This window comes from Sus scrofa, chromosome 4 (genome assembly GCF_000003025.6).
Source record: "Sus scrofa isolate TJ Tabasco breed Duroc chromosome 4, Sscrofa11.1, whole genome shotgun sequence".
Taxonomy (NCBI): domain Eukaryota; kingdom Metazoa; phylum Chordata; class Mammalia; order Artiodactyla; family Suidae; genus Sus; species Sus scrofa.
This window is the reverse complement of record NC_010446.5, coordinates 12,463,276-12,488,840: the sequence shown is the minus strand read 5'-3', so window position 1 is coordinate 12,488,840 and position 25,565 is coordinate 12,463,276.

Sequence of the window (25,565 nt, the reverse complement as noted above, 5' to 3'; positions counted from 1 at the left end):
CACTGGGGGGAAATGATTGAAAGTCTCGTTGCTGCCAGTGAATATCTGAACAAGGTAAATCATTACGGACATGATTTGAGACGAGTGCCTTGCTTCTAAACCCCTATGTTTGGTTCGCTCGAAAAAAAAAAAAATATTTCTTTCAGCCTTAAGTTTCTCTGTCTTGGTCTCTAGTCTGAGGAGCATATTCTTTTGAAGACGTGGGCAATTTCTGTGGAGCCATGTTTAAATTGGGTGAGTGAAAAACTAACTCCTTCTAATAAAAGTGGCATTGTTTTGCAGTCAGGTAATTCCAAGTGGGCTCACTTTTTACTTTCCATGGGAATAGTCCTTGAGGAAGAAAGGGCCTTTGTTGAGTTTTGTTTTGTTTTTAAGAACAGTCAATTGGTTCTTTCTACCCTTCCTTCTGGGGCGCCAATCTCTCTGAGGAAAACCACAAAGTTCAAGCAGAAGTAATGAAAGAAAAAAAAAAAGAAAGAGGAGAAAGAATCCATACTATATGTAAACTCCATTTGTCATTATCCGGGGTCGTTTGGAGCCATTCGTGCCCCTGCCACATTCCCCCAGCCCATACTTGGCACATAGAAGACCCTCACCCAAAACTTTTAGCTTTGTACGTATCCTACTTCGGTAGATAAGGAAATGTGGAGGTGACACTTTGTCATAAATGACCTCTTTCTCAAGGAATCCTGCTTTCTGAGTTGCTGTGTAAGTGACTTCTCACCTTCAAACTCACAGAAGTTGTTCTTATTTGGCTTCAGATAAGCGGCTGAGATTTTCATTGTTCTCAATTGGCCTGTTTATCAGTGCAACTGTTTCAGTTTCTTCAAGACAAATGATTAGGTCCTCCAGTCTTTATCAGTGTATTTAAGTATGTTCTTCAGGTGTGGACTTAACTTTGCCCTCCACTTCCGGCAGCCGTTTCCTTTCCCTAACAGAGGTGTAAATGGTTTGAACACACACATACATACACACACACATACACACATTTGCTCTGAGTTGTTTTGGAAAGTTTATTATCAATGAAACCACCATTATTATCAGTGACACCAAACCAACCACGAAAGAGTCAACATTTTCTCAAAAAGGAAGCAATATTCTATATTTGACTGTGGGTTAGGAATGGAGAAAAAAGAAAGAAATTAATAAAGCAGAGAGTGATAGGAAAAATTAGGAGATCTCTGTAACTGAGAAAAACAAAAAGAGAATAAAGTACACGCAGTGCCTCCACTTGGCCAAGCACAGGACTAGATTATTTACATTTTCTTTTCCTAAAAAAAATTTTTTTTTTTTAGGGCTGCAGCCACAGCATATGGAGGGTCCCAGGCTAGGGGTCGAATCAGAGCCACAGCTGCTGGCCTACACCACAGCCACAGCAATGCGGGATCTGAGCCACGTCTGCAATTTACACCACAGCTCACGGCAAAGCCAAATCCTTAACCCACTGAGCGAGGCCAGGGATTGACCCTATGTCCTCATGGATGCTAATCAGATTTGTTTCCGCTGAGCCATGACAGGAACTTCAGATTCTTTATATTTTCTAATTTAATCCTTGGGACAGATTTGAAACACAGGGAATATTATCATCTCTTGTACACCTGCGGAAATCAAAGTTTAGAAAGATGAGTGCCTTGCTGAAAGTTATGGACACAATAGGTGGCAGAACTTTGCACTATGCCCAATCACTTTCAACATTTTATCAATGAAGTAACAGAGGTTCAGAAAGGTAAAGCAAAATGCCCAAGGCTATCCAGTGAATCAGCAGCAGAGCTGGGATTCAAGCTAGTTCTGTTGCTTCAAAATATAGTAATTTCAAGGCAGAGACCCCAAACCAGGAAATGAAAGTTTATATATAAATATATAAAATGAGACAATCTTGTCCTCGTTAAAATACATCTCAGGCAACAACCATCCTAGGAGACTACTGGAGGAGAAACGCAGGTTTGTATTAGTCGGGATAGGCTAAGCTATGCTGCAGTAATAAATAAACCCTGAAATCTCAGTGGCTTAACATAACAGACATTTCATTCTTTCATCAACATCCACTGTAGGTCAAGCAATTCTTTGCAGCCTTCTTAGATGACTCCAGGATCCAATCGTCTTCCATCCTATGGTTCCACCATCTCAGTAGAGCAATCCTATGGTCAGGCTAAAAAGAATGAGAAAGGCAGAAGTACAATGCTCTTAACAGCCTGGGCTCAGGGAAGTAACACATATCACAGCCACTCACAGCTCATTGGTCAGAATAAATGTCTTCAAGGCAATCATTTTCCTGCGAGGGAAGCTGGGAGATCACTGTGCATGACCAATGGCTGTGCAATATGTCACACATTTCCTTGGCACCATTCTTGAGTTTTGAGTAGCCCTATAAAGAATTAACACAACTGAATTCTCTTACAGACCTGTTGGGAGAAGGCAACAGGTTAACCGCAAAATTCTTTGCAAAGTAGTAGCTTCTGAAAACTGGGTAATGATGGATGGTGCTCTTTAGCGGCTCTAGATATTCCTGAGAAATTTGGAGATTACTATTGCAACCCTCATTGCAAGTTAAGGAAATGCCAAGGGACCCTCCCATCTCTACACTGAAGAAGTGGTGACACTTACATTTTCAAATCCATTATGAATGTTTATCCTCAAAACCAAAGAGATATTCTATATTCAGCTTCTTTAAAAGAGGGAGTCCTCCTTGTGGCTCAGCAGCAACAAATCTGACCGGTATCCATGAGGACTCAGGTTCAATCCCTAGTCTAGCTCAGTGGGTTAAGGATCTGGCACTGCTATGAGCTGTGGTATAGGTCACAGACTCAGCCAGGATCTGGCATTGCTGTGGCTCAGATGTAGGCTGAAAGCTACAGCTTCCATTCTACCCCTGGCCTGGGAACTTCCATATGCCGTGTGTGTGGCCCTAAAAAATAAATAAATAAATAAAAATAAAACAAAGTGTTTAACATGTCAGATCTTTTGATTCCCACTCAAAGAAGTATGCAATAAGTTTATTTAAGTGAGATATGCTGAGGGAGGGACCTCTCTAAATAATCACGTGATTCAATCTGAGTGGAGAGGTGATCTATGAAATGGATCCAAGGTAGCAGGGGATTCAGATTCTTGATCCTCAGGCCTCATCTTTTATTCACCACATATATCTACAGCATACCACACTCTGAATAGGTGAAAGAGTATTAGTCCACACTTTTTACTTTTCACAGGTGATAAAAACCCATTCAAACTGGCTTAAGAATAAGGGAATGTGTTGGCTCATATAACTAAAAAGTGCCTCAAGGGAGAGACTGCCTAGGAAAGCAGGTCCAAGAAAAGGAGAAGGTAGAGTTTTGATGAGTTGGCCAAACCCCTTGATTCAGCCATGTCTGAAGGAAACATGCAGTTGAGTAAGCAAAAAAAAAAATTTTTTTTAATGTGTATTGTTTTGTTTGCTCAGACTTATTAGATATTAGTTTCTATTATTTACAACTGAAAGAGCCCTGGCCAGTAAACATGCCTAAGTATTTGGGCATGGTTTATAGGCCATGGGCAGTTGTGAAAGGATAGGGTTATGAACAAAAGACACAATCAAGTTTCCTGTGAATAAAAGCCACTGATCTTGGTTTCATGGTCCTTCCTGAATCGGCATTCATTCATTTGTCCCATAGGTATTTATTAAATACCTACTAAATGTCAGGCTCTTAATACAGACCTGAAGAGGACAACCAAATCTCTGTCATTATAAAGTAGGGGAAGCAGAGAACACAGAAATGGGTAGGACAACTGGTCTTTAGCCAAGTGGGAAAGTTTGATGAACACTTCTTTAATTCCAGGGAAGGCTCAATTTCAGGAATACCTATTGGTCTCATATTATGACCCTGGAGGAAGGTAAATTTCTGGATAAACATCATGCCTACCTCCCATCCTCAACCCTGAGATAGTAAATTTCCTATTCCTTTGAGCTCCGACAGCCATTCCTTTCAATTAGCCCACAGAGAAGTTCAGGCTAGAAGTTCAAGGGCCTGCACTGGAGTCCCAGCTCTGCCCCAGCAAGCCATCCCTCCCTTGCCCCTCATTTATAGTTTAACATTAGAATGGGTGGGGCAAGACAATGCCTGCTTTCTGTGGCTCCAAGAGCAACGAGAGAGATCCTGCTGTACATGTCCACCACAATTCCTAGTTCATGGTACATACACAATAAGTATTTACTGAATCGGTTCTTTGACTGGCTGATTAACTGAGGTGCATGGGGCAGTGATGATCTAACACCTGTAGCATGAGGATGTGGATGGCGAAGAAGACATGGTTACATACTTCTCCAAATTATTTGGCTACGGGGTTTATTGCGTAATTCCCTTCTGGCAAGTTTCCCGAGAGCAAGGATTTTTGTCTGGCTTATGGCTGTGGCTCAAGACCTAGAAGAGTGTCTGGCACATAGATGGTGCTCAATAAAATGAAGAAATGAGTGAATGAATATGCTAAGATTTTATGGAGTGAGTCAGGGAAGGTTTACGAAGGTAATAGCATCTGACCAGAACCGAGAAAGATTCTTAGACCTTCAAAAATGAAATTGGGAGCTCTTATCATGGCTCAGCAGGTTACAAACCTTACTAGTATCCATGAAGACACTGGTGTAATCCCTGGCCTCACTCAGTGGGTTAAGGATCCAGCCTCGGCTTGGATCTCACTTTGCTGTGGCTGTGGCTGTGGCTGAGACCTTGGCTGGAAGATAGGGTTCTTCCTTTGAGTTCTGTCGGCCATTCCTTTCAATTAACTAACAGAGAAGTGGGACACAGTCAAGCTAGAAGTTCAAGGGCCTGCCCTGAAGTCCCAGCTCTGCCCCAGTAAGCCATCCGGCAGGCAGTTGCCTAGCCTGGGAACTTCTATATGCCGCAGGTGTGGCCCTAAAAAGAAAAAATAAATTAAAACTTTAGAACTTTGCTTTAGCACAATTGATGTAGAAGCAGTCAATGGATTGTTGACCAGAAGACTAAAGCTGGAAAACAGTCCAGGAAATAGTTTGCAAGAGCCAGATTTAGAGAGTCATAAATGGGACGAGGAAATAGTATATAACAGCTATCTACTGCTGCATGCAAACGAAAATGTAGTGCCTTCGGGGGGAGAAAAGTAACTTTATGGTGGAGAAACCTGGCAAACACTGCTCTAACCAAGGTCAAAATCACCAGTGCTGTCAAGAGGATCTCATATACCCCTCGGTACAACATGATAAGAAGGGAAATTCACAACTGTAGTATTTTTCAAAATCTTAACCCCAGTCTAATCATGGAAAAAAGTCAGACAAACCCAAATTGAGGTGTACTCTACAAAATACCCCTATAGCACCCCTCCAAACCTCAAAGTCAGGAAAACAAGGAAGACTGACAAACTGTCACCGATTGGAGGAGACCAAGGACACACATTAACTAAATGAGTTTTTGGTGTCTTGGTTTGAATGCTGGACTAGTAAAAGAGCACTAGCAGAAGAACCCGTAAGATTGGAATAATATCTGTAGTTTCGCTCATAGTAATATGCCAATGTTGGTGTCTTAGTTTTGACAAATGTACCACAGTAATATCAGATGAGATCATTAGGGGAAATTGAAACCGGGTGACAAGTATATTATCTTTTCCACTCTTTCATAAACTTTAAGTTGCTCCAGATTAAAAAAAATAATAAAGTTATTTTTTAAAAAGGAATGCTTTCAAAGAACAACCATTCATTTAGCACACAATCCTGTGTGTAGGTGGTTTAGGCTGGGCTCAGCTAGGCAGTTCTTCTGGCATTGGCTAGGCTCCCTCATGCATCCACAGCCCACTGTGGCTCAACAAGGCAGCTCTGCCTCTAGAACACAGCTGGCTGTGGGCTGAGGCACCTTGTCTCTGCTCCAACTAATCTCTCATCTTCCAGCATTGTGGCCTAAGTTTGTCTCCATGGCATCTGGGCAGGTTTTCCAAGAAAGAATAAATAATAGTACACAACGCTTCTTGAAAGCTAGAGTGGAAATTGGCACACTATCAACTCCATCTTGGTTGAATGGCCAAAGCAAATCACAAAGGCCAGCCCAGATCCATGGGAAAAGAAATAGACAGCACCTCTTAATCAGGAGCTGCAGAGGCATGTTGCAAGAGGCATGAATTCCTGCCATTTCTGCAATCCAGCTTTCATGCGGTGTCACTTAATCCCATTCTCTTTGATCCTTAGAGCCGTTGTGCATGGTCAAGAGAAGTTCAGTGAAATAGATTCTTGTCATTTGTTTGCTGCAAGGTGAGTTTTGGGGTGAGAAGGTCAAGCATCAGCGATTCTCATAGGACTCCTGGTATCCGCAAAAAGAACACAAACCTTGCAACTCTTCCACCTACTCGTTCTGTCATCTTTGCCCAGTTTAGCCTCTCTGCCCCCAATGTCCTCTTTTATAACATGGGAATAACAGTAGCGATGTTGAAGTGTTGTTATGAGGATGAGTGACACAAAGGCAGACTCTCCCGGCTACTCCCCACTCAAACTCTGGATACCTGAGCACACTAGTGTTAAAGTTTAAACTTTCTTTCTTTAAAGTGTTGTTATAAGAATGGATGTGTATAAAGCAGTGCCTGGCCCCACTCCCATGCTTCTTCCTTCCTGGCCTAGGTTTTTTGGGGGGGTTTCCACGTAGCTAATTTGTTTATTTATTTATGTTTCAAATTCAATGAATTTCATTATAGTTATAGTGGCAACCAGCATCACAACCTAATTTTGCAACATTTCCATCCCAACCCAGCCTAGGTTTGACTGGAGGAGAAAAAAAACATCAAGTTGAAATTCTCACTGAAGAATTTTCAAGCTCAGCAAGACATCCCAGCTCTGCCAAAAAGGGCAACCCAGAGCAGCTTCTGGTTCCACCTGGACTCTTGAAGGACCAGGCCATCCTCCGTAGAGTCTAACTGGACAACTGTTAACTAGACACCAGACTTCAGGTTAAGATACCCAGCTAAGACATTGTTACCATTCTTGCTTTATAGACAGCCAGATATGGAGAGCTTGTTACATAGCTATGGAATGAAGGGTCCAACAACAGAACCAGGCTGTAGGACCCCAAGTCCAAGCTGGCAACTACAGTTACTGTGCCCACCCCTTGCTGTATTATCCTCCATCACCCAGCCCCCACTTAATAAGAGGCTCCGTTTCAAAAACCGTACAGTCCTTGATGGAGACTGGGGTGCCCTAGGGGCAAACTCTGAGCAGCATTTGGTCACTAAGATTCTATATTAAAAACTCCAAATACCCTTCACTTTCCCCAGTGGAACTATTTCTAGCGTTGTTATTCCAACTCCCCTTCCCCCAAGAACCACAGTTGTTTAGAAGCAAAACACTACGGAGTAAGATAATGAGACTTCAAAATTACCAACATTATTCAACCCCAAAGCTCAAATGGAAGCATTCACAGCTTCCCATCCTCCTCACCACCCCCAAAAGTGTCTCTCATTCACCACTGAGAAACCAGAAGAGGTGTGAAGATGCAAAATCCTACACTTGCAGAGCTGGAAATACAGCTAGTCCAATGCTTTTATTGCACAGAGGCAAAGGGTAAGCCCAGGGTGACAAAGTGACTTGTCCAGAAAGCTAACTGAAAACATGAGAAATCCAAAGTGTTCTTCTGCCCAGGATCACCTTTGACAAGGACATTATGAGACAGGAGAACACATAATGTTATTTTGCAGAAGAAAGGTTGACTTAGCAGGTCAAGAGCATCTAGAAGTCCGGGCAAAGCTGGAAGTAGGACTGCCTTCTGATTCCTAGTGCATCTCATGGACGACAGAGACCCTGCCTTGTTTTGACTCTGACTCTCAACTTTGCTTCTTTAGGTAAGTCCTGACTTCTCTGAACCTCAGTTTTCTCATCTCTAAATAGGGATGAACATGATCGTACCACAGAGCTGCTGAAGGGATTAAAATGAAAGAATGATTCCTTTGCAGAGCGAAGGAAGCCATAAACAAATCAAAAAGACAACGCATAGAATGGGAGAAAATCTTTGCAAATGAAGTGACTGGCAAGGGATTAATCTCCAAAATACACAAGCAGCTCATGCAGCTCAATATCAAAAATAAACAACCCAATCCAAAAAAAAAATGGATAGAAGATCTAAAGAGACAGGAGTTCCCGTGGTGGCACAGTGGTTAACGAATCTGACGAGGAACCATGAGGTGGCAGGTTCAATCCCTGGCCTTGCTCAGTGGGTTAAGGATCCTGCATTGCCGTGAGTGTGATGTAGGTTGCAGATGCAGCTCAGATCCCACATTGCTGTGGCTCTGGCGTAGGCCGGCGGCTACGGCTCAGATTGGACCCCTAGCCTGGGAACCTCCATATGCGGCGGAAGCAGCCCTAGAAATAGCAAAAAGACAAAAAGACAAAAAAAAAAAAAAAACTAAAGAGACATTTCTCCAAAGAAGACATTCAGATGGGCAAAAAAGCATAAGAAAAGATGCTCTACATCACTAATTATTAAAGAAATGCAGATCAAATCATCTCATACCGGTCAAAATGGCCAACATCAAAAAGTTTGCAAACAGGAGTTCCCACTGTGGTACAGCAGGTTAAAGATCTAACGTTGTCTCTATGGTGGCAGTGGTTGGATCCCTCACCCAGGACAGTGGGTTAAGGATCTGGCATTGCCACAGGGCTCAGATTCCATCCCTGGCCGTGGAACTACCATATGCCTCAGAGGCAGCCGTTAAAAGAAAATCTAGCAAACAATAAATGGTGGAGAGGCTGTGGAGAAAAGGAAACATCCTACACTACTGGTGGGAATGTAAATAATACAGTCACTATGGAGAACATTATGGAAGTTCCTTAAAAACTAAAAATAGAACTACGGTTTGATCTAGCAGTCCCATTCCCAGACATATATCTTTCAAAAAGATACATACACCCCAGTGTTCATTGCAGCACTATTTACAATAGCCAAGACATGGATGCAACCTAAATGTCCATTGACAGAGGAATGGATAAAGATGATGTGGCATATATATACAATAGAATATTACCCATAATAGAAAAGAACAGGGTAATGCCATTTGCAGCATTTGGACCTAGAGATTCTCATACTAAGTGAAGTAAATCAGACAGAGAAAGACAAAGACATGATGTCACTTATATGCAGAATCTAATAAAAAAAAATACAAATGAACATATTTGCAAAACAGAAACTAGACTCACAGACTTCAAAAACAAACTTATTGTTACTAAAGGAGAAATGCAGAGAGAGGAGTAAATTGGGAGTTTGAGATTGACCTATACACACTACTACATGAATAGATAATCAATTGGACCTACTGTATAGCACAGGAAACCCTACGCAATATTCTGTAATAATCTATATGAGAAAAAAATCTGAAAACAATGGATATATATATATATATATATATATATTGAATCACTTTGCCGTACACTTGAAACTAACACAATATTGTAAATCAATTATATTCTAGTATAAAATAAAAAGTAAATAAAAAAAAACAAAATAAACTGAAAGAATGTAACTGTACTCCTTGACATTTACCCAAAGCAGCTGAAAACTTACGTGCACACAAAAACCGGCACACAGATATTTATAGCAGCTTTATTCATAATTGTCAAAACTTGGAAGCAACCAAGACGTCTTTCTGTAGGTGGATGGAGAAATAGACTATGGTACCTTCAGACAATGCCTATTATTCAATACTAAAAAGAAATGCGCAATGAAGCCATGAAACAATATGGCAAAACCTTAAATGCATAATCCTAAGTGAAGGAAGTTAATTTGAAAAGGCTAAATACTGTTTGATTCCAACTCTATGACATTCTGGAAAAAGCACTGAAGATAGTTAAAAAAAAAAAAATTGGAGTGGTTGTGGGGCTGGGGGTTGGAGGAGGATTGGATGGAAATAGATGGAACACAGAGAATTTACTGCGCATACTCTGGGTGGTACCATAATGATAAATACACGTCTTTGTACTTTTCCAAACCATGGAAAGCACAAGCCAAGAATGAATCCTTGGTAGAAATGCACCATGGAGGTGGGGTGGGGGGGTTGCTGATAATAAGGAAAACCATGCACGAGTCGAGGCAGGAAGCATATGGAAAATCTCTGCATCTTCCTCTCAATTTTGCCATGACCCTAAAACTGCTCAAAAACAATCTTTTTAATTTTTTCCTTTTTTTTAAGGTATAAACACTTTATTTATTTATTTATCTTTTTTTTTTCCACTGTACAGCAAGGGGACCAAGTTACATATCCATGCATACATACTTTTTCCTCCCGTTGTTGTGTGGCCATGTAAGTATCTAGACATAGTTCTCAAAGCTACACAGCGGGATCTCACTGTAAATCCATTCCAAGAGCAATAGTTTGCATCCGTTAACCCCAAGCTCCCGATCCCTCCCACTCCCTCCCTCTCTCCCTGGGGCAGCCACAAGTCCATTCTCCAAGTCCATGATTTTCTTTTCTGTGGAAATGTTCATTTGTGCTGGATATTAGATTCCAGATATAAGTGATATCGAATGGTATTTGTCTTTCTCTTTCTGACTTATTTCACTTAGGATAAGAGTCTCTAGTTCCATCCACGTTTTTAATTTTTTCATTAAAAATAATAATAAAATGAAATAATGGTGCATCAAGCTCTTGATGTCGAATTTAGCACGTGGTACATCCTGCATGACCGATAGCTGCTTGTATGATGATTTTAGTTCCCAAATCCCAAATTTTTGTTTTATTTTATGTTATGGTATTTATTTTTAAAGGCCACATCTGTGGGATATGAAACTTCCTGGCCGAGGGATTGAATCTGAGCCAGAGCTGTGGCAACAGTGGATGCTTTAACCCACTGAACCAGGCTGGGGATCAAACCTATGCCGCCACAGCAACCCAAGCCACTGCAATCAGATTCTTAACTCACTGCACCATTGCAGGAACTCCTCAAATCCCAAATTTAAAAATATGTATATTTTATTTGGTAGAATGTCTTTTCTGGAATTTTTTAAAGGTTTTGATTGACTCCCTGGCCTCCAACTCTTTTCCTTTTGCTTTTTCCAGAGAAAAAGTAATTTAAGGTATCATTTTAGGCATTCCCATCATGGCGCAGCAGAAATGAATCTGACTGGGAACCATGAGGTTGTGGGTTTGATCCCTTGCCTTGCTCAGTGGGTTAAGGATCTGGCGTTGCCGTGAGTTGTGGTGTAGGTCGCAAACGCAGCTCGAATCTGGCGTGGCTGTGGCTGTGGCGTAGGCCGGTAGCTACAGCTCCAATTCAACCCCTAGCCTGGGAACCTCCATATGCTGCAGGTGCGGCCCTAAGAAAAAGACAAAAAGACAAAAAATAAATAAATAAAAGTAGTGTCATTTTAGAGGCACAGAGCTTGTGCTTGTGCTCTGATGTAATAGCAGGTGATTTATTCACAGAAGGTAATCTGCTAATTCAGGCACTTCATTTTATGGCCCAAACTCTTTCCGCCTCATTCAACTCAGCTGCAGCCAGTTCCCCAGAGACAAAGTCTAAACACAGCTTTCTGTAACTGAGATCCCCAGGTTGATCCCAAGTAGCAAAGAAACACTAGGTTTTGATTTGTTTTATCTTTTTTTTTTTCTTCTTCTTAGGGCGACACCTGCAGCATATGAAGTTCCCAGGCTAGGGGTTGAATCAGAGCTATAGCTGCCGGCCAACACCACAGCTACAGTAACACCAAGTCTGAGCCACGTCTGTGACCTCCATCACAGATCACAGCAATACTGGATCCTTAACCCACTGAGCGAGGCCAGGGATCAAACCTGCATCCCCACAGACATTATGTCAGGTTATTAACCCACTGAGCCACAAAGGGAACTCCTGTCTTATTTTGCTTTGTTGATCCTGGGCAGCTACAAGGAATAGGATTCACAATCCATGTCAAAAGGCTTTACTTGTGGGTACACCTGATTCTGCACTCCCAGTGGACCCTGGGTTCAACTCCCTTTCTCCTGCTCTATCTCTAGGCTTAGATAACGTATGCAGTCCTATCTCTCAAAATTCTCAGCCATCAACACATTTCACAGCAAGAGCCTTTGTAGCTAAAACCTTTGACCTCAGAATTTTATCTTATTCCCCTTCCCGGGTCATCCAAGACATTTCCACTGACCCAGTGAAGTACAGGTGAGGCTAAGCAAATATTTGTCTGAAGAAAGGATGACTAAACATTAACAGGTAACATGTATTGAGTACTTGCCATGTATCGGCAATAGAAGCACATCATACGCATTGTTGTATTTCTTCCTCCAAAGAACCCTCTAAGGTAGGTGCTATTACTATCCCCATTTTAAAAATAAGGACAGATCCTCAGAGCTTTTGAATGGTCCAGATTTGCAGAGCGGGGACAGCAAGATGTGAACCTGACGGGTTGTGTTCTCTAACCACTACACTGCCCCCGTCATGAACTATGAACTCATGTGAGCATAAACAATAGATTACCGATGAAAATGTCCCTTTTTTCCTTTCCTAGGGCCACTTCTGTGGCATATGGAGGTTCCCAGGCTAGGGGTCTAATCGGAGCTGTAGCCGCTGGCCTACGCCAGAGCCACAGCAACACCAGATCTGAGATGCATCTGCAACCTACACCACAGCTCATGGCAACGCCAGATCCTTAACCCACTGAGCGAGGCCAGGGATCGAACCTGCAACCTCACGGTTCCTCGTCAGATTCGTTAACCACTGAGCCACGATGGGAACTCCGAAAATGTCCTTCTATTTCTCAGGTTCTTGGCCTTCAAAATAGCTGAGTGCAGGTCTTTGATCTTCCCTGGCGTCCTATTTCAACTGTTTGATTTAACTGATATATTTCAGGAAGCCAAGGTTGGCTAATCCCATTGACAATGAAAATTTAGCTTAAAAAAAAAAAAAATCAGGAGATCTACCAGAATGGACCACATGTTCTCAGTGACTTCATCACAGTCAGAGCTCTCTGACTTGAGAGTTTTGATCCTGCCCTCTCACACTGCCTGGATTTGAATCCCTGCTTCATTGGTTACTGTTCGGTCCTACACAGATGCTTTAACCTCCTCATGCTGTAGTCATTCTTCTGGGGGGTGTAAATGAGAATGAAATTCATCTGACGGGGCTGCTGTGAGAGCTAAGGGATGAATGCACGGAAGTGCTGGGAGGAACGTCTAAAGACGGAAATCTCCCCATCCTTTTGGTGTGCCTCTAACATCACCTGGAGACAACGGCTGACATTGCTTTGTGAATGAGATAGTAAACCAAATGGACCTCCTCCTTCCCCCTCCCGCTCCCCATCCTGGATTCTATGTTGAGATGTTACAGAGAAATAGGATATTCCCCTGGTGATTGAAAACAAAAGGAGTTCCCATCAGGGCTCAATGGTTAAAAAAAACCGACCAGTATCCATGAGGACGCGGGTTTGACCCCTGGCCTCACTCAGTGGGTTAAGGATCCAGTGCTGCCATGAGCTGTGGTGTAGGCTGCAGATTCTGCTCGGATCCCCCTTTGCTGTGGCTGTGGTGTAGGTCAGCAGCTATAGCTCTGATTCAACCCCTAGCCTGGGAACTTCCATATGTCATGGGTGCAGATCTGAAGACTAAATAAATAAATTAATTAATTAATTAAATATTCCCCTGGTAAGTTAAATTAAAGTAAAATGTTTAAAGGCTTTTTTTTAACTTGAGCCACAGCAATGACAATGCTGGATCCTTAACCCACTAAGCCACAAGGGAACTCCTAAAATGTTTGAAGACTCTTAACCTCCCAGGGCGCACTAAGCCTCCTGGATCACAGCATCGTCCATCTAAGTCCTGTCACAGCTGGGAGCAGCCCCTGAAGCTCTGACTGTCCACCTGCCCTGTGCAGGTCTCTATGGCACTGTCGAGTATAGCCGTCATTTACGGAGAGCAGGCTTCTATTCTGATAAGGTGGAAAAAACAAGCTGCAGAGTGATAGTCCAGCCATATGTCCTTCTGCCTTATCTGCAAATCCTGTTATCAGCAGTTTTATTGAGACTGTTCAGGCCACTTCATTCTCTTATCCTCATCTGCAAAAGCTCTCACTCAGTCTTCCTCGGGCTCCTGCAGGAAAATGTACCAATCACGTAGTATCTGCTTTCTTAATTGGCATATCAATTAAGATGTGCTTCTTTTGTTTGGGTCATTATTAGGTTTGTCCCCACTGTTAATCAAAAAAATGCAGATGAGAGCAAAGCTTTTCTTAGAATGATAATAAGCCCAGCGCTGGCACTGTCATCTGTACTGGGGACAGTCTAAATCATGGCCACATCTTCTTTCTATTGGTACTTCAGCGATGAATATCAAGGGCTAAACAAATACCTCTAACTCAGTAATTCCACTTCTGGGACCCTACCCTTAGGAAATAATCCTGAACACAGAAAAAAAAAAGCTTTGTGCTGCAAGATGTTCATATAAGTGTTATTTACCATAGCAAAAGCGATGAAACGATTCTTTTAAAAAAAAAAAAAAGGAAATAATTCTACAAGCTACTTTATAATCACTTCATAGAATATTTAGTAGCCATTTAAAATTATGCTTTCAGGTGTCCCACACCCAAGAGGAATGAAAATTTACGTCTACAGAAAAACTTTGTGTAGGAACAGTCACATCATAGCAGCTTATCATAGCAATAAAAAGTGGCAATAACCCAAATGTCCATCAATGGATGAAGAGGTAAACAAAACGTGATACATCCGTACAATGGAATATTATGCAGCAATAAAAAGAAGTGAAATACTCATACAGGCTATGATATGACCTGGAAAACACTGCGTTAACACAAGAGGCTGTTTGCAAAGAACCAGATACTATCTGATTCCACAAACATGAAATGGCCAAAATAAACAAATCCATGGAGACAGAAAGTAGAGAACCCAGGGCTGGGGTATTGATGGGAAATAGAGAGTGACTACCAATAAGTAAAGTGTTTCTTTCAAAGGTGATGAAAATGTTCTAAAATTGATTGTGGTGACAGCTTAACCCTGTGAATCCACTAAAAAAACCACTGAACCATGCACTTTAAATAGATCAATTGTATGCTATGTGAATTTTTTGGTAGGTGAATTTTTTCTCAAGAAAGTTATTTAAAAAAAAAAATAGGACCAGGAGTTCCCTGGTGGCTCAGTGGTTAAGGATCCAGGGTTGTCACTGATGAGGCTTCAGGTTGCTACTGTGGTGCAGGTTCAATCCCTGGCCCAGGAACGTCCCATGCCATGGATGTGGGCAAAAATGAAAACATAGGGCCAGGTGGATGGGTACATTGGTATGTGCTTAATGTTAGCTGGTATCATCATCAATAAATATTTCTTAAATACCTCCTTTCTCAGGATGAAATTTTTCCTTATAATGAGAGCTATGACCAGACAAGGACATTTTCTAAATCAGGGCTCATTAACTCAAAGGCCTACAAAGACCAGGCAGAAGCCAGAAACGGGTTGTAAATAAGGTAAGTGCGCCCACATAAGGGAGTCGTGGAGAGTGGAGCAAAATGAAAAGCTCAAGGCCCTTCTAAAACAGTCAACTGCTAAAAAAAAAAAAAAAAAAATTTAAGGAGTTCCCTTCATGGCTCAGTAGTTAACGAAACTGACTAGCATCCATGAGGACATGGGTTCAATCCCTGGCCTCCCTCAGTGGGTTAAGGATCCAGTGTTGCCATGAGCTGCAGTGTGGGTTGCAGACAAGGCTCGGATCCCTTGTTGCTGTGGCTGTGGTGTAGGCAGGCAGCTGCAGCTCGATACGACCCCTAGCCTGGGAACCTCCATATGCTGTGGGTGTGGCCCCAAAAAAGAAGAAAAAAAAATTAAAATTAAAAATAAATAAATAGATAAAACAGTCAACTGCTTCTCACCTCCACTCACATGTGAGTTTGGACCCAGGATAACCAAAGCTGGCTTTTCAAGGGAAGACAGAAATTCAGATTTTTATGTGAAACCTATAGATCTCTAAGTATTGGCTTGTACTTTAAAATGGTATAAACACTGAGAAGGTCAAAACCTACATCTGAGCCAACACAGCAGTAGGCAAATCGTAGTCCTTAAGCTGATCTGCTGGCTCTGCTCGAAGTATTTCAGCAGAATTCCCAAAACGGTCCCCAAGCCTTCTCCCTCCCCCCTCCCCGCCCAAATTCTGGTTTACCCCTCACCTTCTCTGTCAAAATTTATCCAAGCTACAAAAAGAGATAGAAGAATCATACATAAACAAAGAGTCTCAGAACATTCTCGTAGAGGCCAAAGTAAGAGTAGGGTAGCGTGGAGAGGGTGTAGGGCACACAGGTTTTGATTCCGGATCCAATTAGAGAATCCTACAACAGAGCGTTTGTTCAAAAACCAAATGTAATTTACCATTGTGTATCTGCAGTGAAGCCAGTTTTCATTAATTCCCAGCACAACATTCAGATATACTGGCCAGAGCTGCAATATGTTCTTATTTAGTGTTTAATCCTTTAATGCATTAAAAAGAATTATTTCAGTTTTGCGGCACACCGTCAGCAGTAAACATCCAGCCCAGGCCCCCCATGCCTCTCCTCCCACCCAGTCAGCTCGGGGAGGTGTCAATATAATTATTTCAGGAGTTGAAAGGTAAGGGGTAAAGGAATGGGAAGGGAATTGAGCCTGCAATTATGCACTAACGCTTCAACGGGGAAGCAGATGGCATTCTTTGCATAAATTATTATTTATCCATGGAATTCCCCTCTGCCTATTACCAAATCAACCCTTAAAAAAAAATCTTTGTTGGGCCTGTGAAGTCCCCTGGCCAGTTTCCAACACCCAATCCCTCCCCTCCATCCTTCCCTGTAGAGATGCAGCGAGGGTGAGAATTCCAAGATGGCCAGCAGGGTTTCCGAAGGCGTTGATGTTTTAAATATGTTTCATGGAGGGTCACAGAGAGGAGGCCACTTTATTTTGCAGCCCGGAGGCGGGGTGCCATGACTGCCTAGGGTGTAGGCAGAAAACAATGAGCAGGATTACCCAGCCTCTGCTTCGCCCTCAATAATAAGGCCTAGTGCATATAGATGCCCACCAGCGACAGATAGATGCCAGTTCCAGGGACATGGCTTTGAATATATGGCGCATGAGTTCAGAATCCCTGCATAAACCCTAAGCTAGGCAATAGCACTTGATCTAGGAAAAAAATGAAGAATCCGGAAGCTGTAACCCAAAGAATTCTGCTAAACCTGCCAAGGACAAAGCAGCTATCGTTTTTTGAGGGAGCTTATATATTCTCGGTTAACCCTCCAGACAAAGCTGGGGGGCAGTGATGGTTGTCACCATTTCCTACAGATGGGGAAACTGAGGCTCCGCTTGGCAAAGTGGGCTCTCCAAGGCTTCACACCCAAAGTCAGTAGGAGAATTTGAGCCCAGGCTTACCAGGATTCCCAGGACCTCCAAACTGAGCTCTTCCCATCCTGTGCCACCACCGCCTCTTCCTCTGCCCTCCTCCCCTCACCAACACCAGAACCTCCTTCCCAGCACACATAGCAGCGCCTCAAAAAATTTTCTAGCAGAGAGAAGGTCATGCCCCTTGGAAAGCAAGGGGTTGTCCATTTCTCTGTAACCACTGTCTTGACACTCATGCTGTCCTTGACCCCTCGGCATCATCTATGAGGGAAGGGGCTGCAGTGAGAAGTAAAGTGCTCTGTTTGACTCCACCAGCATTGCTTGGAGGAACCATGTCCTGGTGAGCAGCAGCAGCAGAAACATGGCAAGTGCTGGGCATCAAGGTGGACCGAGGCTGGTGCTGGAGTAAATTCAGCCACGGCTGCAGAATCCAAAGGATTGGGGTATGGAGTTCCATCTCCACCACTCACTGTGTGAGTATGAACAAGTCCCTTCAAGACCTCAACTTGCCCTGTCTGTAAAATGGAATATGAATCTGCACCGCATAGGATTACCGTGGAGCTAAGGCAATGGCTTTCTAACATTTGAAAGCACAGTTTGAGATGCACTGCATTTCACATCAGGACCAAGTTCATACCGAGAGAGGGAGGATGCATCAGACCACACTTGGTAATATTCTTGGCTTGGTATTTTGTATGCTAGTCCACTTTCGTGAAAATGTCGACCACCACCAATCAAACTGACTTCATAACCCAGCAGAGGGTCACCACTCTTCCTTTGAAAACCGACACCATGAGCTTCTCCCTGGCCCAGCTCCCACAGCCATGTGTCCACACCTCCCTTCCTCTCTATATACTCCTGGGATTTTTCCTCTGGGTAGGGTTATACAGTTGTGAGAAAGGGGACCTGCAGGGGGCGCTGTTTCAAACTATTTATTTTACTGCTTGTGTTTTCTGGTCAGTGAGTCCAGTTCTACTTATCTGGATGGCGTCTGTCTTCATCCTCTTCGCCCCAGCTTTCTCGGGTCCTTGCCTGCCATCAGAACACATGAACAAGGCCCGCTTATCGGTGTAACAGAAGCATGGAGGAATTCTCAAAATTTCTTTCTCTCTTTTGATTAAAACTGGGCTGGGCTGGGTATGTCTTCCTCTTGGAAGCTCCCTCTAATAAACAGTATGCATTCAATAAGGGCAGCATACGGAGGGCCCGCCTTGTGCCAGGCACTGTGCTAGCCCCTGGAGACCAGGTGACTGGCAGCCCTGGACTGTGTGATGTGGAGGCTTTCTTGGTAGATGCAGATGTGAATAAGGCAGACTCCATCCTGACCCCAGGAGCTTCTGGGCCAGGAGTCATGAAAACGCTCCAAAGCAGTAAGCTGTTCGATTTCCTATCACAAAAGAATGCGGGAATGGTTAAGACTTTCAAGGTGAGAGGCAAGTCATCAGGAAGAGCTCCTAGAACATTCTTTAGCTGTCTCACTAAAAGCAGAGATCTCAGACCAGCAGCCGGAAGGCTGACTCTATCCCACAGATAGGTTTTGTTTCTACATATAATTTTTTTTTTTTTTGGCCACACATGCAGCAGACAGAAGTTCCTGCATCAGTGATCAAACCTATGCCACTGCAGTGACGTAAACCATGCCAGATCCTTAACCCACTGAGCGACCAGAGAACACCCTACATATAATTTTTTTCATGAGTTGTCAACATTTGAAATCCTGCAGTTCCACCTTCCCTGAAAAACTGGAAGTGTTGCCACCAATGGGCCCCTTGTAGAAGGGCAACAACCCACAGAAGCTGAATACCAGCTGCCAGCTTCACACAGGCAAATTATTTCCAGTTTGCCACAGTCCCCACCACTCCCTATTGTTTCTTCATTTAAGTCCCTGTTAGGCCCCTCTAAGCATCTAAGTATGCAACCCTTGATCTAAAATACAATGGGAGAAATATGGCTTAGAAGCCAGAAAGCATCTGGGTATTAGGCTATGTTTTAAAGGAAAAGCTTTTCCATCAACCAAGCCAGCTCATCAGGGCAAGAAAATAGATGTAGATCCCAGCAGAAGCCTTGTCCAACCAGGAATCAAGATACTTCCTTGTGCTCCAGGGCTTGGAGAACAACGCACTGGTGGTTGGCCACTGGACAGCATATGAATTCAATCAAAGGAGGGAAATTCTAACATAATGTCTTGATTTGTATTAAATCAGAACAGTGCATAATTCAGCCTCCCAGATCTTCCAGAATTTTGCTTTTTCTGGATGAAGCATATACGCTTAGAATAATCAGTGAGTCTTGCAGCAAATGGAGACAGAAGGGTGGATTAGGAATTGGTTCCCAAACATTTTGCAATCTCTTTGGGAGGCCAGACCCCATTTTCTCATCTGTCTAATGACAAGCTTGTATTCATTCACCACGTTTCATGCTTGATGAAGTGATAGGGGACAGAAATGTCATGGAACTCTCTGGAAGCACCATGAAATACTGATATATTAAAATAGCTCAGGAGTTCCCATTGTGGCTCAGCAGGTTAAGAACTCAACATTGTCTCTGTGAGGATGTGGGTTCGATCCCTGGCCTCGTTCTCTGGGTTAAAAATCTGGTACTGCCACAAGCTACAGTGTAGGTTGCAGATGCAGCTTGATCTGGTGTTGCTATGCCTGTGGCGTAGGCCTGCAGCTGCAGCTCCAATCCGACCCCTGGCCCAGGAACTTCTATATGCAGCCATAAAATAAAATAGCTCAATCCATAATTTTCTACTAAATCAGGGACCCATTCTAACAACTGCTAGCATTTACTGAGTGCAAGCTGGGTACCAGGCTCTGTATCAAATGCATTACCTCATTTAATTCTTACAACATCTTCACTAAGATATAAGCTATAAGGATGGTAGTCCTATTTCACAGATGAGAAAGATGACATTCAGAGAGATTATGTGACTTGTCAGATTTAGCAAGTGGTCATGACAGAATTGGCCCCCCCACATTCTTCAGCCTCTGCTCATAGATTAGATTCTTAGAGAGTCAAAAGGTAATTGAGAAAGTCTACCCACTAACTGAATTCTCTTACTCACCGGTGCGAGAACACACTGTCATGCTCTCTGAGAGGATTAATTGAGCAATTACTATGGACCAGAGCTGATTCCTTCTTTAGAGAAGGGGAAGAGAAGGCTTCTCCTCTAGGGGCCAGCAAGGGTCCCAGTTAGCCCACATTAGCCCGGAATCCCCTTGTTCTGAGAACAAAGGTTCACATTTCAGAAGAGCCTAATGAGACGCTCTCCAAAACTGCCTCCAACTGCAAACTTCAATGATTCTAAAAGATGGTCACAGGCTAGGGCAGGAAAGGAGGACTCCACAGAGAAAATGTGACTTTGGTGGGTCTGGAAGGAAAGGCAATTCTTAGAGAAATCAAGAAGAAGCCAGGAGTTCCCGTCGTGGCGCAGTAGTTAACGAATCCGACTAGGAACCATGAGGTTGAGGGTTCCATCCCTGCCCTTGCTCAGTGGGTTAACGATCTGGCGTTGCCGTGAGCTGTGGTGTAGGTTGCAGACGCAGCTCGGATCCAGCGTTTCTGTGGCTCTGGCGTAGGCCGGTGGCTGCAGCTCTGATTCAACCCCTAGCCTGGGAACCTCCATATGCCGCGGGAGCAGCCCAAGAAATAGCAAAAAAAGACTAAAACAAAAGAGTAAAATAAAATAAAATAAGGAACATCTTTAAAAAAAGAAGAAGAAGAAGAAGAAGAAGAGGCCAAAGGACTGGGGGAACTAACTGCCTGAACCATCAGGCTGAAGTGGGAACTCACAGGTCACTCAGGGTAACTGGAAACAGACCCTTTCTCTGAAGGGCGGGGACAGTGAGAAAGGGCAAGGCCAGATGCGTGAGGGCCTGGAATGCGAGCCCAGGAGCTGGAGCCTTGTCTTGGGCCACTGGAAGCCATGGAAGAATTTTCAGTGAAGAGGAAAATGAATGGATGCACAAGGTTAAGTGGAGTGGGACTCAAGGAACTGTTAGGAATCTTCCACCTGCAGATTCTAGCAGCTCCCTGCGTTGGGTCAAGGAGGAAGGAAGGGCAGTTGGGAAAATGGAAGAAGCAGCTGGGAATGTGGGAAGAACAGCAAGACCAGGCAGACAAACCCTGGGATTCTCAACCTGACACAGCGGGCTGATAGCTCCCTGTTGGGGGCGCTGTCCTGGGCTCCATAGGGCCTTTGGCAGCTGCCTCTGCCCTGCATAGACCAGTGGTAACACTGCTGTGTCACAACCTCAAATGTCTCCAGACATTTGCCCATGTCCTCTGGGGGCAAAATCGTATCCAGTTGAAAACCCTTGACTTCCCCCAAAAGCAATCTTTTCCAAAAGCTGTCAGTTTCCCTGACAGCAGCCAAGTCAAGAAGGGAAATGGGAAGAGGCCATGGGCCTTGGTGATCCGGGGTCACTAGGAACCACCAGGAAATTTCCTCCTCTAACGAAGTCCATTTAGAAGGAATTTCAGAGGAAACAGACAAGGTAAAAATGAGAGCAACTCAGCGTGAGCTACCTTCAGAAAAGCACACACCTGGGTTTGGGATCCCTGCAAGCCTGTAAAAGGAACAAGCTCACATACCCCTGGCTTGCAGATGGAAGGTTGAAGATGGAAAAGCAAAAGTTTCCCCCAGAGAGTCTCCTTTTCAATCATCTCCACCTCCATCCCAGCTCGGGTCCATCCTGGAGACAGATGGTGCCCAAAAGGACCATAGTAAAGACAGGCCGAGGGAGCAAAAGTGTGGAAACTTCTGAGACTGGCTTGGGTTTGGCACTTAAGGAACAATAAACCGAGACTTTGAAGGGGCTAAACAAAGGAACCATTTGTCTGCTCCAGCAGCTACAGAGTAGGGCAGGCTTACAGCAGAGGACCAGGAATAAAAAAAGAACACCAGCACAAATGAACATCTCCTCAGAAAAGAAAATCATGGACTTGGAGAAGAGACTTGTGGCTGCCTGATGGGAGGGGGAGGGAGTGGGAGGGATCGGGAGCTTGGGCTTATCAGACACAACTTAGAATAGATTTACAAGGAGATCCTGCTGAGTAGCATTGAGAACTTTGTCTAGATACTCATGTTGCAACAGAACAAAGGGTGGGGGAAAAACTGTAATTGTAATGTATACATGTAAGGATAACCTGACCCCCTTGCTGTACAGTGGGAAAATAAATTAAAAAATAAAAAAATTTAGGAGTTCCCGTCGTGGTGCAGTGGTTAACGAATCCGACTAGGAACCATGAGGTTGCGGGTTCGATCCCTGCCCTTGCTCAGTGGGTTAACGATCCGGCGTTGCTGTGAGCTGTGGTGTAGGTTGCAGACGCAGCTCGGATCCCGCGTTGCTGTGGCTCTGGTGTAGGTCGGTGGCTACAGCTCCGATTGGACCCCTAGCCTGGGAATCTCCATATGCCGAGGGAGCGGCCCAAGACCAAGAAATAGCAAAAAGACCAAAAAAAAATAAAAAATAAAAAATAAAAAAATAAAGAAAATCATGGACTTGGAGAAGAGACTTGTGGTTGCCTGATGGGAGGGGGAGGGAGTGGGAGGGATCGGGAGCTTGGGGTTATCAGACACAACTTAGAATAGATTTACAAGGAGATCCTGCTGAGCAGCATTGAGAACTATGTCTAGATATTCATGTCGCAACAGAAGAAAGGGTGGGGGAAAAAACTGTAGCTGCAATGTATACATCTAAGGATAACCTGACCCCCTTGCTGTACAGTGGGAAAATAAAAAAGAAAAAAAAAAGAAAAAAAAAGTTAACAGAAAAAAATAAAAAATAAAAAAATAAATAAAAAAATTTAAAAAAATAAAAATAAAAAAAAAAAGAACACCAGGCTGGACTAGGGTTCACTGAGTCCAGCTAGGACCCTCCGCCAGCATCTCAGGTCAGTCGGTGAGAAAGCAACTGAATACACTCAAGATAACACAGGAAACATGGGCTCTAGAGCTTTATGTTCAAAACACTAATTTTTTTCTCCTTTTTGGCTGTTTTAATTTATGCACTACACTAGAAGCAAGAGGTAGGGGAGGGAGACGACATTTTAAAAAAAGCTTTTTTTTTTTTTTTTTGGTCTTTTTGGTCTTTTTGTCTTTTTAGGACCACACCCGCAGCATATGGAGGTTCCCAAGCTAGGGGTGTAATCGGAGCTGCAGCTGCTGGCTTACACCACAGCTCACAGCAACTCCGGATCCTTAACCCACTGAGCAAGGCCAGGGATCAAACGCACAACCTCATGGTTCCTAGTCGGATTCATTTCCGCCACGCCACAATGGGAACTCCCTAAAAACATGCATTTTTAAAAAGGCACAACAATTTCTTCATCGCCTTTTTTGATATCGTTCCTGTGAATGGATGATGCCAATGAGACATTGGGACGCAAAGTTGGCATTAAAATGCTCGTGAGACCTCTCCATTCCTTTAATATTCCCTGGCTAGCTTGGCTTTTAATCTAAAGGCCCCTCTTTCAAAGTGATCTTTCTGCTGAAGCTTCGTATTTATCATTCTCCCCCACCTCCGCCCCTTCCTTGACAAGCCTCGGTGACTCGAAGGGGTTTTGAAATCACAGACCAACCATCTTGGAGGGATTGTGGCCTCATCTCCAGGTTGGATTCACTTGTTCCTCAGCAGGGGTCCACTTTCTTTCTCCTGCTCATATCTATCTGTTGAGGATCCTTAGGAAAGTTTCCGGGGGGGCTGGGGGGGGTGGGGAGACTGGTATTCAGTCATTACAAGTCACACATTCTAAATCTTTCCACTGTGTGTCCGCGAAGAAAGGAGAAAGTTGGGTCACATTGCTCATTCTTTCTGGACTTCACTTTTCCTATGTATGAAAGTGACACACGACCGTCAGTGTGAAAATATGCAGTGGTGAGAATGAGTGGTCCTTCCTTGTACATCCGACTCCAAAAGCAAGTACAAAGACGGAGGTTGTTCCTGAAAAAGTCTTCTTAAAAGATCAACTTCATCAGCTATCTCTAGGCGATCAGGATCAGAGACTTTACATTTTTTTTAATTCCTTTTTTTTTTCTATGTATAATTTTCCTTCTACAAGAAGTCACATCCCTTTGGTCATCGCAACTGACATTATCGGTTTTCATCTCCCCTGCCATGTCTCCACCCAGCAGATGTCTCTTTTAGAGGTCAAATGGCTCTTAAAAATTACTAAAGGAGGAGTTCCCGTCGTGGCGCAGTGGTTAACGAATCTGACTAGGAACCATGAGGTTGCGGGTTCGGTCCCTGCCCTTGCTCAGTGGGTTAAGGATCCGGCGTTGCCGTGAGCTGTGGTGTAGGTTGCAGATGCGGCTCGGATCCCACGTTGCTGTGGCTCTGGTGTAGGCCGGTGGCTACAGCTCCGATTCGACCCCTAGCCTGGGAACCTCCATATGCCGCGGGAGCGGCCCAAGAAATAGCAAAAAAAAGACAAAAAATAAAAATAAATAAAAAATAAAAATTACTAAAGGAAAGATGACGAAGTCCCTTAAGTGAAGTCTTACCGAGATGTGATCTTCCTTTTTCTCGGCCATAAAATGGCATGGCCCCTACCTACGTGGAGGCTCAAAACAACCCCAGGCTGTTACTTGAAAATAACACCCCAGGTGATATCAACAGTGTGAGAGAGAAGGAGGTTGGGTCCTGAACCCACCTACAGCATCCCCGCCTGAGGTTCGCACCTCCTGTACCCGGCTACCATTTTTTGGTAGTCAGACCTTAAGGTAGGGTATATCTGCCACATTTAGCAACTTTCAAAAATGACCTTCTTTTGTCCAGCTAGACCTACTTTTGTTGTTGTTGCTTGATTTACTGCTTTTGCGTTTGCGTGCACTGCCCTCCCCGTGCAATGCCCAAAAAGCCAGCTTCCTGGGAAACAGCCCTAAGACACCTCTTCTAGGAAGGATCCCCTGATGCCAAATCTCCTGAGGATATATCAGACACTGGAAAATATCTTCTGATTAAAAAAACTACCTAAAATATTCACACCCATTAACCATGCTATGAAAATTTCTCTGACATTTACTTCGACCTTTAGTTCTGATATGAAAACTTTTTATTAAAATGGTCCTTTACACTTTTTTCCAATGGAATCTCAAATGCACCCGCCACACACACCATCACTATGAAAATATCTGTTTTTTTTTTTTTTTTTTTTTGGTCTTTTTAGGGCTGCACCCGCAGTGACACACAGAAGGTCCAGGCTAGGGGTCCAGTCGGGGCTGTAGCTACCTGCCTACACCAC